Source organism: Microcaecilia unicolor, chromosome 1 (genome assembly GCF_901765095.1).
Source record: "Microcaecilia unicolor chromosome 1, aMicUni1.1, whole genome shotgun sequence".
Classification (NCBI taxonomy): Eukaryota; Metazoa; Chordata; class Amphibia; order Gymnophiona; family Siphonopidae; genus Microcaecilia; species Microcaecilia unicolor.
Window position 1 is genome coordinate 83,104,000 of NC_044031.1, and position 13,550 is coordinate 83,117,549.

Genomic DNA, 13,550 nt, shown 5'->3' on the forward strand with positions numbered 1-13,550 from the left:
TTAAGTGGATGAGACAGTAGAATAGAGCTGGCCACAGAGAAGGCATACTAAATACTAGGATATGGAGGACTGTACAGGATGCACTAGAGCAGGGTCTCTTCAATTCTGGTCCTCAAGGGATGCAAGCCAGTCGGATTTTTGGGTATCCGTAATGAATATGGATGAGATAGTGGTTGCATGCCCACTGCCTTCACTGCATGCAAATCTCTCTCTTGCATATTCAGTAGCAATAACCTGAAAACCAGATTGGTTTGCAGCCCTCAAGGACTGACATTTGAGATCTGTACACTACAGGCTACAGAAGAATTTAAATCAATTTCTTTGTGCAGCCGCAGGACTTTAAGGGACTTGAAAGCTTTTAGAAAAGTGTTAAGACTACATACCCATAACGCCATATACTTTATTATCACCTCAAATTTTGCAAATAAAACACATGCTCTGCTGAGACCATGATGCTTTTTAAAGCCAGAGCTAGAAGGCAATTTCAATCTGTGAACAGAATACTATTGTAAAATCCTCAGGTACTGTTTGCAAAGGAGGATGGGGGGGAGCAATGAAATGGAGCGAAAAATAGTGGTTAAAATCATCTCTGGTGAGAATTGCCCATCAACCCTCCACCAAAAGCAGAAACAGCTGCAACCAAATAAACAAATCCATGACAAGCTGGCCTTTCCAAACATTTCCAAGGAAATTAAAAACAAACTAGGGCTCGGTTATAAGGACCAGTGCTGTTACCAGAGCATTAGCCTGATCCTGTCAGAGCACAGATATGCCCTCTAAACCCATCTGTTTTTTTTCCTAGAGCTGCCCAATTCTTGATAATACATAAATACTTAACCTCCTCTCCCCCCCTCTCTCAGATATTTATTCAAATATTTAAAACAATTTCCATCCATTAATGTTTATGTTTTAAAATTCAAGAAAAGGCCAAAACATTGCATTCAAACTACAAGTTGTACTGTCCACACATTTTGGGATAGCATTGGAAAAAAAAATGACTCCCACGTAGTCGACCCCCCCCCCCCCCCCCCCACACACACTTATGTTTGGCTCTTTGGAGATGCATATAAATTGGTGCAATAAATTATGACAGTGAAACAGAGGTGTAGTAAATTAGTTAAAGGCTGGGGGGAGAAGGGTGTCATTATTTTACAGCATTATGCAATAAACTAATTTGGAATGCCTAAAAAGTAATATCATTTAGCTGTGCATAACAGTAATTCATAATCTGTGAAGTTAAAGAAAAGTAGTCTAGTCTAGACACATTTGCTGTCTGCTATGCCTTTATTTCTGTTACACTGTAATTTAGGGAACGAGGCGGTCTTTTACTTAGGCACTCTGGCATTTTTAGCTTGCACTAAAAACAGGTGCGCAAATGCTATAGACGCCCATAGGAATACATGGGTTCTTTAGCATTTCGCGTGCGCTAAAACGCCAGCGTGCCTTAGTAAAAGACCCCCTATAAGAGCACAGAGAGAAATACACCTCCTCATGGGGAAAAACGTATCAACAGGTTTTCCGGTTTTGCATTGCAGGGGGAAAATGTTTAGTACACCTGGCCCAGTAAGTTGGATTGCTTTGGTTCACAGGAGCTGCTTTGAAAGCAGCACCCGGGTGCTGTTGCCAACCCTCTCTCTGTTCCACGTTTTCTAAGCCAAGACACCTTGTACAGTTTGCTCATCAAATCATTATTTCATCTGCTACACTGGCAATGACAAAGGGACAACAGGACAGAGTTTCGTTTTCTAAAACAAAACAATTCATGTTTGCATTGCACAGTAAAGCCTTTCCTACCAATGTGTTAATTTATTCCTGCATACGTGTAAGACAGCACTTCAACCCAAGCTTCCTAAAGCTGTGATACACTCAAATGCTTCCACCACAAATATAATGCTGTTATAACTGCTGTACATCCTCATTGGAGGTAGGCAAAGGTGGTATAGGTGTGCTGGCCTGTCGACCATGGTCTGATTCCGACAGGGTTTTTATTATCAGGGAATAGGTCGGACAGCAGCCAGCAAAAGTCAGACAGTAACCCTACTATCCCTGGACCATGCTAGCCCCCAAAACTGCAGAAGACAACAGCTTTAAGCACTGAAATTCAACTGCTTCAGCACTTAATAAACCCTAATTTACATCTCTGAAAAGGTATTTCACCATTCATCTACTTTCAGTCTTTATTAAAACATTCTGTGTTACTTTGCTCTTTTAAATTCACTTTCTCCTCTTTTACAGAGCCCTGATATGCCATAGGACATGCCAAGGCAACGAATACCCTCAACCAGCCAAGAACGCTGGACACAAGTCTTCAACATTCACCCTCACTACCACTGCTTTGGTCATCGTTCCTTTCTCCCAAAAATTCAGCATGCTACACACACTGTAACTTAGATTAGTTCCTTATCTTTTGCTTAACTATATAACTAACTTGCCTTGAGTTTAGCTAACCACCAAATTATCCCAACTGACTCTGTACCATGCATCTTGTTCCCATCATATATCTACTCTTGGTCCCTCAGCTATATGGTAAGTTGCATTGTAGAAAATATCTAGCATCATATCTATGTTAGCTGAATGTTCAAATGCATGCTTATTAGGTGTATCATTAGTATTACGCTAACATTGTATTATATCTCTGGTATTTGAATTCCAGTGCTATTAAATGTGTATATTTTTGATACTGTTTCACAATAGTTCTATTATTAGGTTTCAATTTGCTGTTTTCAAGTTTACCTCTTTTATTGTATTTATGTTTATTCTTGGTTATTTTACTATTGTTATGCTGTTAACAAAATTGTAAGTTTTATGTTAAACTGTACCTGCTGTACACCGTCTTAGATGAATCTCTATGAAGAGATTCACCCAAGTTGGTGTATAGCAGGTACAGTTTAACATAAAACTTAAGTAGAGAGGTGTGGTAGCCGGGGCAGAGGGAGCATGAAACGAACGAAGGACAGGCGCGCGCGCGGCACCCCCCAGCGGCGTGCACCTGGGGCGGACCGCACCCACCGCCCCCCCCCTCCTAGGAACGCCACTGATGACAAGGTATCTAAAGAAGTTTGAAGAATGGTCTAGAATTTGACTTTTAATGCAAAAAAATGCAGGTCATGCATTTGGGCTGCAAAAGCCCAAGGTAGTGGTATAGTACAGGGGGTGAATTACTTGTGCATACGAAAGCATGAGACTTGAGGGTGATCGTATCCGACTATATTAAAGTGGCCAATCAGGTAGAAAAGCTGATGGCAAAAGCCAGAAGGATGCTTGGGTATATAGAGGGAGGAATGACCAGCGGGGGGGGAGGGGGAGGCGATAATGCCTCTGTATAAGCCTCTCATGTGACCTCATTTTGAGTACTGTGTACTATTCTGGAAACTTGAGCTTCAAAAAGATATAAACAGGATAGAACCAGTACAGAAGAAGGTTACTAGAACAGTCAGTAGTCTTCATCATAAAGTGAATGGGGACAGACTTAAACCTCATGTATACTTTGTAAGAAAGGCAGGAGAGAGGAGATATGAGACATTTAAGTAATGCTATGGCATAAATACATAGGAGACAAGTCTCTTTCAACTGAAAGAAAACTCTGAAATGAGGGGGCATATGATGAAGGTGAAAATGGATTGGTTCAGGAGTAATGTAAGAAAACACTTCTTTATGGAGAAGGTGGTGGTGGATGCGTGGAACTGGATTTGAGAAGACGACTGGAACTGAATTCAAGAAAGCATGGGACAAGCACACAGGATATCTTAGGGAAAAGAAGAGTAGATGGAATGGATAAGCAGACTGGATAGGCCATATGGCCTATATCTGTGCCATTTTCTATGTTTATCTTAACCACCGTGGAATCAGGCTGCTAGCATCAACATTTAAACAGAAAACAAAGCAGCTTTTAAACTAGAACCCGACGGAAAGCTAACAGTCGCTCAGAAATACATGGTTCGGAATGAGGTGGTTTGAAGGATACCATCAAAACTTGTAAGTCAGGGTACCCCAATAGAGAGGTTGGAATAAAGGCAATAGTTAACCAGATGCCTTTACAAAAAAGAGCAAACAGACTTGAAAGATTGCCAATTACCACTGTCAACTGCTGAACAAATTGTTAATAAGAACAAAACACACTGTTTGAAGTGTCTATATACAAATGCTAAAAGCTTAAAAAAAATAAGATGAGCTCGTGAGAATATATAGCACTAAAAGAAAGGATATAATAGTTATTTCTGAGACCTGGTGGAAGGAGAATAACCAATGGGACACTGTGTTACCAAGATAAAAAATTACATCACAATGATAGGGTGGATCAGTTGGTGAAGGGGTAGTGCTATATGTTAAAGAAGGCCTTGAATCAAGTAGAATAAAAGTTCTGCAGGAAACAAGATACATCTAGACATCCTTATGGATAGAAATTCCCTGTGTGAAGGGGAAAAGAATAGTGATAGGACTGTTCTACTGTCTGTCCGGTGAGAATGAACACACAACACTGAATGCATGAGCAGATGCTCAAAATATAATGCTCAGCGTTTTCACACTTCACTCTGAGAACAGAACTTCAAAGACTTGATGAGGAACAAATTGTCATCAAAACGCACCAAAAGATGCTCATACGTTCAGCGCTGTTTTGCTGAATTGACCCCTGAGGCAGGCGTTGTTTTACACCGAAACACAGCCCGTGTCGGCTCACAAATAAAGAACATTTGTACCATTCTTGGAAGCCCTTTGTGCTTCTTTTTTTGGATTGTTGTTGCTGTGTACTTTGACCCTCTCCCTTGTATACTCTTTTTGCCTCTACCACTTAATGACAGCAATATTGTTTTGTAAGAGTTTATATTTCAGTTTGTGCTCATGAAAGATATTGTAAAAGGCCATTTCATTAGCCTCCAGGGACCGAAGGACTAGGAACAGCGCATGTTTTCAGGATATCAACATTTCCATATGTACATTACTAATACCAATCATGACGTATGAAACACCAAGATTCATTAATTTATGTGTAGCTATTTTGAGCACGATCCACTCCTGGCCTTTGCTTCTGGAGATCAGTACTAATCGCTCAAGGAAATATGGCTCTTAATCTTTAAAGAAGTGCATTTTCCAGGGTTTGGCGTTGAGTGGAGGAGTAGCCTAGTGGTTAGTGCAGCGGACTTTGATCCTGGGGAACTGGGTTCAAGTCCCACTACAGCTCCTTGTGACTGTGGGCAAGTCACGTAACCCTCCATTGCCCCTGGTACAAAATATAAGTACATAAGTAAAGGGTCCATCGAGCCCAGCATCCTGTCCACGACAGCGGCCAATCCAGGCCAAGGGTCCATCGAGCCCAGCATCCTGTCCTCAACAGCGGCCAATCCAGGCCAAGGGCACCTGGCAAGCTTCCCAAATGTACAAACATTCTATACATGTTATTCCCGGAATTGTGGATTTTTCCCAAGTCCATTTAGTAGCGGTTTATGGACTTGTCCTTTAGGAAACCGTCTACCCCCTTTTAAACTCTGCCAAGTACCTGAATATATGTAAACTGCTTTGAATGTAGTTGCAAAATACCACAGAAAGGCGGTATATCAAGTCCCATCTCCCTTTCCCCTTTCTCTGTTTTTGTACTAACCCACTTTCCCATGACCCCCGGAAAAGCATAGGTGTTGAGCCCTGTGTCCAAGGTGGGTCACCTTTCTGAAGAGGCATCAGTGAATGGTCCTAAAGTAAGAGGCAGATAGTTATTTTTTTGGTCTGGGTATTTTGCATATTCAAATCTGGTACCCGAGGCAGCTGCCACTGTTATTGGGCCTGTAAACAGGTGGAAATAAAATATGGAGAGGAGGTGAACTCGGTGCCTCTCCAAATTAAATACCTCTTTAGAAAAATGAAATACCACTTTAAAATTAAGACAGGATGTGATATTTTGCGCAGGGGCAGGAGGTAACACAGGACGCTGTTTAAATTAATGTTGTATCAAATCCACAACCCTTTACCCTTTAACTCTAATCAAGAGATTATCATTCAAAGCTCATTGCTCTTCTTTTTTCTTGATCTGCTTATAGCCAAATCTGAATCGCAACGTGGAGTGTGTCACACATTCAGCATGCCTCCCATGATTAAAAACAGATACTTAAGCAGCTGGAATGAGAATGTTCAAGTGAGGTCATAATCTGTTTTAAATTTATTTTTAAACTCCATTGAAGGTGGGATAAAGGAACCAAGAGGTCACAGCAGCAGTCAAACTTGCAGAAAGCTCTCAGTCATAAGAGATTTGCTCTTCCTAAGCCATGCAAAACACACAACACCATCTTACAGAAAAGTGAGAAGCATTTTAGCCAGAAGTTATTCAGTGGAACTTCCCTTCCTTCTACAGTTCATAAACAGACTATTGTTCTACTGAGAAGCCAAACAGATGCCTACAGGGGAAAAAAAATGCACTCTTTTCCCTCAAGGATAGCTAAAAGCTTGTCATCATTTCATTATGACACTACACAAGACCAGGGTCTCCCTGGATCAGCAGCAGAAACATCTGTCACACTGGCACAGTAGAGGCACAGTAGAAACACATTTAAGCTTATACTTGAATACAAAATGCTGCATAATATATATATATGTGTCTATTCCTTGCACCTCGTCTTTAAATCTCCTGGCCCACCTGTGGCTACGCCCCTGCTCCCCTCTCCGCCTTTCTGTGGTTTTTACAGCTACATTCAAAGCTGTTTACATAGTATATACAGGTACTTATTTGTACCTGGGGCAATGGAGGGTTAAGTGACTTGCCCAGAGTCACAAGGAGCTACAGTGGCATTTCAGAGTGTTGCTTAAGTTTACACATGAACTTTAAAGACAATAAAGACTATACTGCTACGGAACACACTCGAGACGCAGTGACGTGGCTATGGGTGGGCCTGGATGAACACAGGCCGAGGCCAAATCACTCCCCATCTCCTCTGCCCACAGCCCAGTAACTGCCCATTTCTCTATAACCCCCTCCCAAACCAGTCCCACCCCTCCTCTTCCCTTGCTGATGTCATTTCCTGTTCCCTCACTGTCTGGGTATGGCAGAGGGAACCCTGTGGGGCCAACGCAGGCAGCAAAAATGAATTGCTGTGGCCGCCGGACTGGAGGAGTAGCCTCATGGTTAGTGCAGTGGACTTTGATCCTGGGGAACTGGGTTCAATTCCCACTGTAGCTCCTTGTGACTCTGGGCAAGTCACTTAACCCTCCATTGCCCCAGGTACAAATAAGTACCTGTATAAACTATGTAAACAGCTTTGAATGTAGCTGTAAAAACCACAGAAAGGCGGAGAGGGGAGCAGGGGCGTAGCCACAGGTGGGCCTGGACGGGCCCAGGCCCACCCACTTTCCCTCCAGGCCTACCCATCCAAATCCTTCATCGCTGTCGCTGCCTTTTCTCCCGCGGCTCCGGGGAACGGCCGTCCGGGAGGCAGCGATCAGCGTTGCCTGTCAGTGCCTGCCCTGAAATTGTGCTTCTCTTCTCCCCAGGCTTCGCCCCGCTCTTTTCTTCGCTCGTCGCGCACCGCTGTGCTGCTATTCAAACAGGCAGCTCCGCTCCTCTCTGCCGCGTCCATCCAGCCCTACTAAACAGGAAGTGCATCAGAGGGCCGGATGGACGCGGCAGAGAGGAGCGGAGCTGCCTGTTTGAATAGCAGCGCTGCGCGACGAGCGAAGAAAAGTGCAGGGCGAAGCCTGGGGAGAAGAGAAGCACAATTTCAGGGCAGGCACTGACAGGCGACGCTGATCGCTGCCTCCCGGACGGCCGTTCCCCAGAGCCGCGGGAGAAAAGGCAGCGACAGCGATGAAGGATTTGGATGGGCGGGCTTGGAAGAGTAAGTGCTGGATTTGTGGTTGGTTGGTTGGTTGGGGGGGTAGAGGGAAGGGATACTTTTGCCAGAGTCAAACTTGTAGGGGGAAGGGGATTAGAGGAAACTGGGAAGGAAGAGAGCTGCTGGAGGTGGGAGGAAAAGGAGGAGGGGATCAGGATAGAAGGGAGAGAGCTGCTGGACATGGGAGGAAGGGGCTGGAGAGCTTCTGGACAAGGGAGGAAGAGGGAGGGAAGGGAGAGAGCTGCTGGACATGGGAGGAAGAGGAGGAGGGGACTGAATGGAAGGGAGAAAGCTGCTGGACATGGGAGGGAGAGGAGGAAGGGGCTGGAGAGCTGCTGGACAAGCTAGGAAGAGAAAGAGGGGACTGGAGGAAAGGGGGAGAGCTCCTGGACATGGGAGGAAGAGGAGGAGGGGACTGGATGGAAGGGAGAGAGCTACTGGACATGGGAGGGAGAGGAGGAAGGGGTTGGAGAGCTGCTGGACAAGGGAGGAAGAGGAGGAAGGGACTGGAGGGAAGGGAAAGAACTGCTGGACATGGGAGGAAGAGAAGGAGGGGACGATGGAAGGGAGAGAGCTGCTGAAGGAAGAGGAGGAGGGGATCTGGGTGGAAGGGAGAGAGCTGTTGGATGAGGGAGGAAGAGGAGGAGGGGATCTGGATGGAAGGGAGAGAGCTGCTGGACATGGGAGGAGAACTGGAGGGAAGGGAGAGAACTGCTGGTACAGCACAAGGAGGGAGGGAAGGGAAACAGAGATACCAGACCAAGGAGATGAAGGAAAAGGGAATATTAAACCTACAGCTTTAGGGAGGGAGGCAGGAAATCAAACAACCAAACCAGATGCTGGAAAGAGGAGGGAGTGAGAGGGAGAGAAGCTAGATGGGGTAGGGTCAGAGAGGGTAGAGATATATTGGCACTGGGGACAAAGAGAGGGGAGAAGATGGACAGAGTAATATAGGGACACAGAGAAAAGGAGATACTAAACATGGAGGAAGATAGAGGTACAGAGATGGAAGAAGATGGACAGTGGACATGGAGAGAGAGTAGAAATATCAAATGGACATGAGACCTTGGTGAGTGAGTTAAGAGAAGGCAGAAGGATGTAGAAACCAGAGACTGGGACCAACATGACTTGAAAAATAAAATGAGCAGACAACAAAAGGTAGAGAAAATAATTTTATTTTTCTATTTTGTGACTAGAATATGTCAGATTTGAAATGTACATCCTGCCAGAGTTGGTGTTAGATATGACTGGGGCCCATGACAGATATTTAGGAGGGGACCCCTAAATATCTGCTTTGGGGCCCCAGTCATACTAACAGGTTGCACCTTCTTCAGCTTCCAGCTGGCCTGGTGTTCTCTTTGGCTAGGGGGGCAAATGCAGTTGCCCTAGTTGTATCTCCCCTAACGCTGTCTCTTGCATGTGGTATCATATTTTGCACAGTATAGGAGAAAATGCATCTCTTTGTGTTTCTCTGTGCTAAATGCAAGGTCTGGCCTCTTGGGATTTTGATTTAATTTGCTTATGGTTTGTGGTCACTTATTCTGTATTTGGCATTTGTGTTCTCTGTGTGTGACCAAAGTATTCTGTTAGCACCAATTTTCTATGTAGTATTCTATAGTACTTTGGCTTGTTCAGTTTTCTTGATGTATTGATATTTTAGGGCCCCACTGTAATATTTAGGGCATATTTGGGGGAAGCATATGTGTGTTGGCGGACTGTGGCTTAGTGGAGGATGAAGCGTGCACCCTCTTTTATTTCCCCTAGCTCTCAATGTGTCCTGCAGCCACTGAGGCCAGCACTGCTACTCCCATTGAAGTTATTGGGAGTGGGGTAGGTGTGCTGTAGGAGTAGGGACATGGGCAGGGCATATCAGGTGGCAAGTGTTTCTCTAGTGCCCATCCATCCAACTTGTTGGCCCACCCAAAAATTGCCTTCTGGCTACGCCACTGGAGGGGAGGGATGGGACAAGACAGGGAACAAGGAAGATACCAAGCCAAAAGACAGAGAGAGAGAGAGAGAGAATGAATGAGAATGTTGGATGCCAGGGGACTGAAAAAAAGGTTAAAGAAAACCATTATTTTATACACCTTCAGGGGGGTACATATAATACCAGGTCTGGCTAATCCACTGCTTGAGAGCCATCAAGTGGTTACTCAATGGATCTGCAACACACAAATACATTGGTAATTTATGCATTATCAATTATTTCAGATCAAAATAGGACCTCAGTACTTTGAAATGGATTTATACATTCCCAGTTTTAAATGCATGCATGTTCCAACTCATCCCACAGCTGTGGAGGCTTTTAAATATGCAGGAAAAGCCAGCAATCAATACAGACCTTTCCAGAACGTGCTGACTTTCTATACCAGGACACTTCAAAAACAAACACCTTTCCATGAGTGAGTGGATGACAACATCATATTTCTAGCATGAGAAGAGCAGTGTCACACAAAGGTAAGTGTGCAAAACTGTTATTAGACAGTCCAGTTTGAGCCATCTCTCCACCACTGTATGACTAGACTTGAATGTAGGAGGCAAGGCCATATCTCAACATTGCAAACTTCCTCTTACAGCTCAAGCTCTGTTGATGGTTCTACAGATATTAGTATTAAACACAAAGGACCTGTTTAAAGTTAGATGCAAGCGTGTAAATGCCAATATTCTTGCAACAACACAAAAGGAGTGAGGCAAAAAAAGGTACAAGGATGCCAGAAAGTCAATATTGGACCTTTAATCTAGTCAGCAAATCCAATACATCAAGGACCCGACATGGCTGTTTCAGCATGTGTGTCTGCTTCAGGGGTCAAAGAATGATGCTGGTTTTCCCCACAGCAACAATGCTGAGCATTTCTTCATTATTTTGCCGCTAAGTGCAGTTGATTAAAAGCATTTTCAAATATATACAGGATCTATATTGTACCAACATATGCGACATGTTCTTTGACCCCTGAAGCAGACATACAAGCCAAAACATGGCTGTGTCGGGTCCTTGAAGTACTGGATTTGCTGACTAGATTAAAGGTTTTACATTGATTTTCTGGAATCCTCATTCCTGTTTTATTTTTTTTTACCTCACTCCTTTTGTGTTGCTGTTACAAGTCCGTGAGGTTTGGTTTTTCTCCTCCTTTTTTCTTCAAATGCCAATATTCTAGTCATTTACATATGGATGTGAACACACATTTATAAACGACAATAATCCAACCACGGGCTATTCTGTAAGTAGCATGTACTTTTGCAGGTGGGCATTCACGTAGGCAGAAAAGAGTCTGAACAGAGCACACATGCATGTAATTTATACATTATTAGGAATCATGCATGTATCTCACAAATCTCTCTATATAAAAGGCAACACCAACGTTCTATGAAGCCTCCAGCCGGAAGTGTGAAGGGGGCGAGATATCCGGTTTCCCTATGAGTGTCTGCCCCGCCCTCTCTGTAACACAAACAGTCAGTGAAGGAAAACAGCAGAGCACGAAATCAAATCGCTGGCTCTGTAACAGTGAAGGGCTCAGAGGGGGGAGGAGAGAGAAGCCAGAGGGCAGGGACACACACACTCCCACATGCACACAGAAGAAAACCTTGCTAGCCCCCCCCCCCCCCCCCGTTTCATTTGCATCAGAAACAGGGCTTTTTTTACTGAAGGACTCAGAGGGGGGAGGGGAGAGAGGGCAGAGGGCAGGGACACACACACTCCCACATGCACACAGAAGAAAACATTGCTAGCCCCCGTTTCATTTGCATCAGAAACGGGGCTTTTTTACTAGTACACACATAATGCATATTTATATTTATAACTGGCTACACTAGTACTCTATAAGCAGGGGTTCTCAACCTAGTCCTCAGGACACACACCTAGCCAGTGGGATTTTTAGGATATCCACAATGATTATACAGGAGATAAATTAGTAGGGAACTGATGTAGTGCATGCAAATTTATCTCATGCACGTTCATTATGGGTATCCTGAAAACCTGACTGGCTAAGGGGTATCCTGAGGACCGGGTTGGTTGGTTATTTATTTATTTATTTTAATTTATTGACCGCCTACGACCTACATGGTTTACAATTCACCATACATAATAATAATATCAAACAGGCGCCCTTTTACAGAACTGCTCTCAAAATGTCCAAAAATGACAGGAAAAAGAACTATTACTGCTATCGCATTAAACTTGATCAAACAAAATAAAATGAGGTAGTAGATACCTTGACCTGACCAGTTCTACTACAGGTACAGATCAATGAAAACTGTAAACAAATGCAGCCCATTAACATTACCCCACGAGCTAGGCAGGTTTAAATGCACTGCCGTATGTGTACAGAGCTATTATAACAGATAGTCCTTTGAACCCAACCTCTCTAAACATGTGCTTGCATGCTACACAAATCTCAATTTATCTACCCAGCAGTCTTAAAGACCCTGTCAGAGGAAATCATGCTGCAGGAACCAGCTCCTCCAGAGGCTTCCCAGAAAACACAGAGGTCAGATGAGAACATACACAATGCTTGACAAGATTCATGAAGCTAAAAATAATACACATGAAATATTTGTATCTCCCATTTTTACGTATTATGACGAGATCATCTAAGCTGAAATAAGGAAAACCTTTTCCCTGTTACACTTCTCCCAGGGTCAGTCATGTTAAATAAATAGTTCAGCCAATATTTTCTGTTCATAAAAGATGAAGCAAGTTTATAACTCCAAATCAGCAGAATAATTTATTTTAATATCTGAAAAACTGCAATTTGTTTTCTTGGATCATCCTGGAAAATCTCACAGATCAGCAGAGACTAAGCCTGGCCACTGTCCTGGGCCAGGAACCACATGAGGAAAAAGAATGCAAAATGTACATTAGAGTTGTTGAAAGTGACTGCAGATTAGGAGGGATCTGAAGACATCTTCTAACATATGGGTGACATCTGTAAGCTCAAAGGCAAGAATAGTTTACTAACACAGTAGTACAGAAAGAAAGGATACGATACAGTAGTGAGAACCTCTGGATCTGTTGCCCATCTTATTAAACACATTAAAGTAAGATACGGACAAGATTTAACATTTTTCCCAGTGAAGTACATTTTTAACTCCATGTGCAATATTTTTATGTGTTGAGGTATACAGCACAGACATGGTGTCAGAAAAAATGCTACTAATTTGGAGTTCATAGGTTGCGTAGTTCTTCAAAAAAGAAAAAGCTACTACAGGTTCCTTTTATATTCTATTCTCTCATCTGCCGCACCGAGAATCAGTAGAGCGGCTTTGTAAAAGAGGCTCTAGATGTGCTGCTAATCAATAGCGCAGCTAAACCCTACATTTCTAAGCATGTTCACAATCCTCTTTGCTGGTGTTATGATGTACCCCAAGATTCTCCAGGTGATATCTGAGTGTTGCCTACTCTGCAGTTTGAAAACTGAAAGCACTGCCACTGCTCTCCCAACAATTACCTCCAGTCACGACTCCTTTAAATTTCCACCATTGCTCTTACCACTCTTCATATCCTTTCCCCACCTGCTGACACCCCCTCCACCTCACAGACAGCTCTTTCCATCCTGCCACCTCTGTGCTTCACAGAAAGAGCACCCACAGCCTTGGCTAGCTGTTCTTGCTGGACCTCCTTAGCCCAGGAAAAGGTTTAGGTGTAATCATTGATGATATGTTGAAACCCTTTGCTCAGTGAAAGCAGGCTAAGAAAGCAAAATGTTAGGAATTATTAGGAAAGGGCTGTGGAACAAAACT

General features: G+C 43.7%; 1 protein-coding gene across 1 annotated transcript in view; it reads right to left on the bottom strand.

Moving 5' to 3' along the window:
* The window catches only part of DIP2C (disco interacting protein 2 homolog C), a 763,198-nt gene that overhangs the window by 533,773 nt on the left and 215,875 nt on the right, over nucleotides 1-13,550 (bottom strand).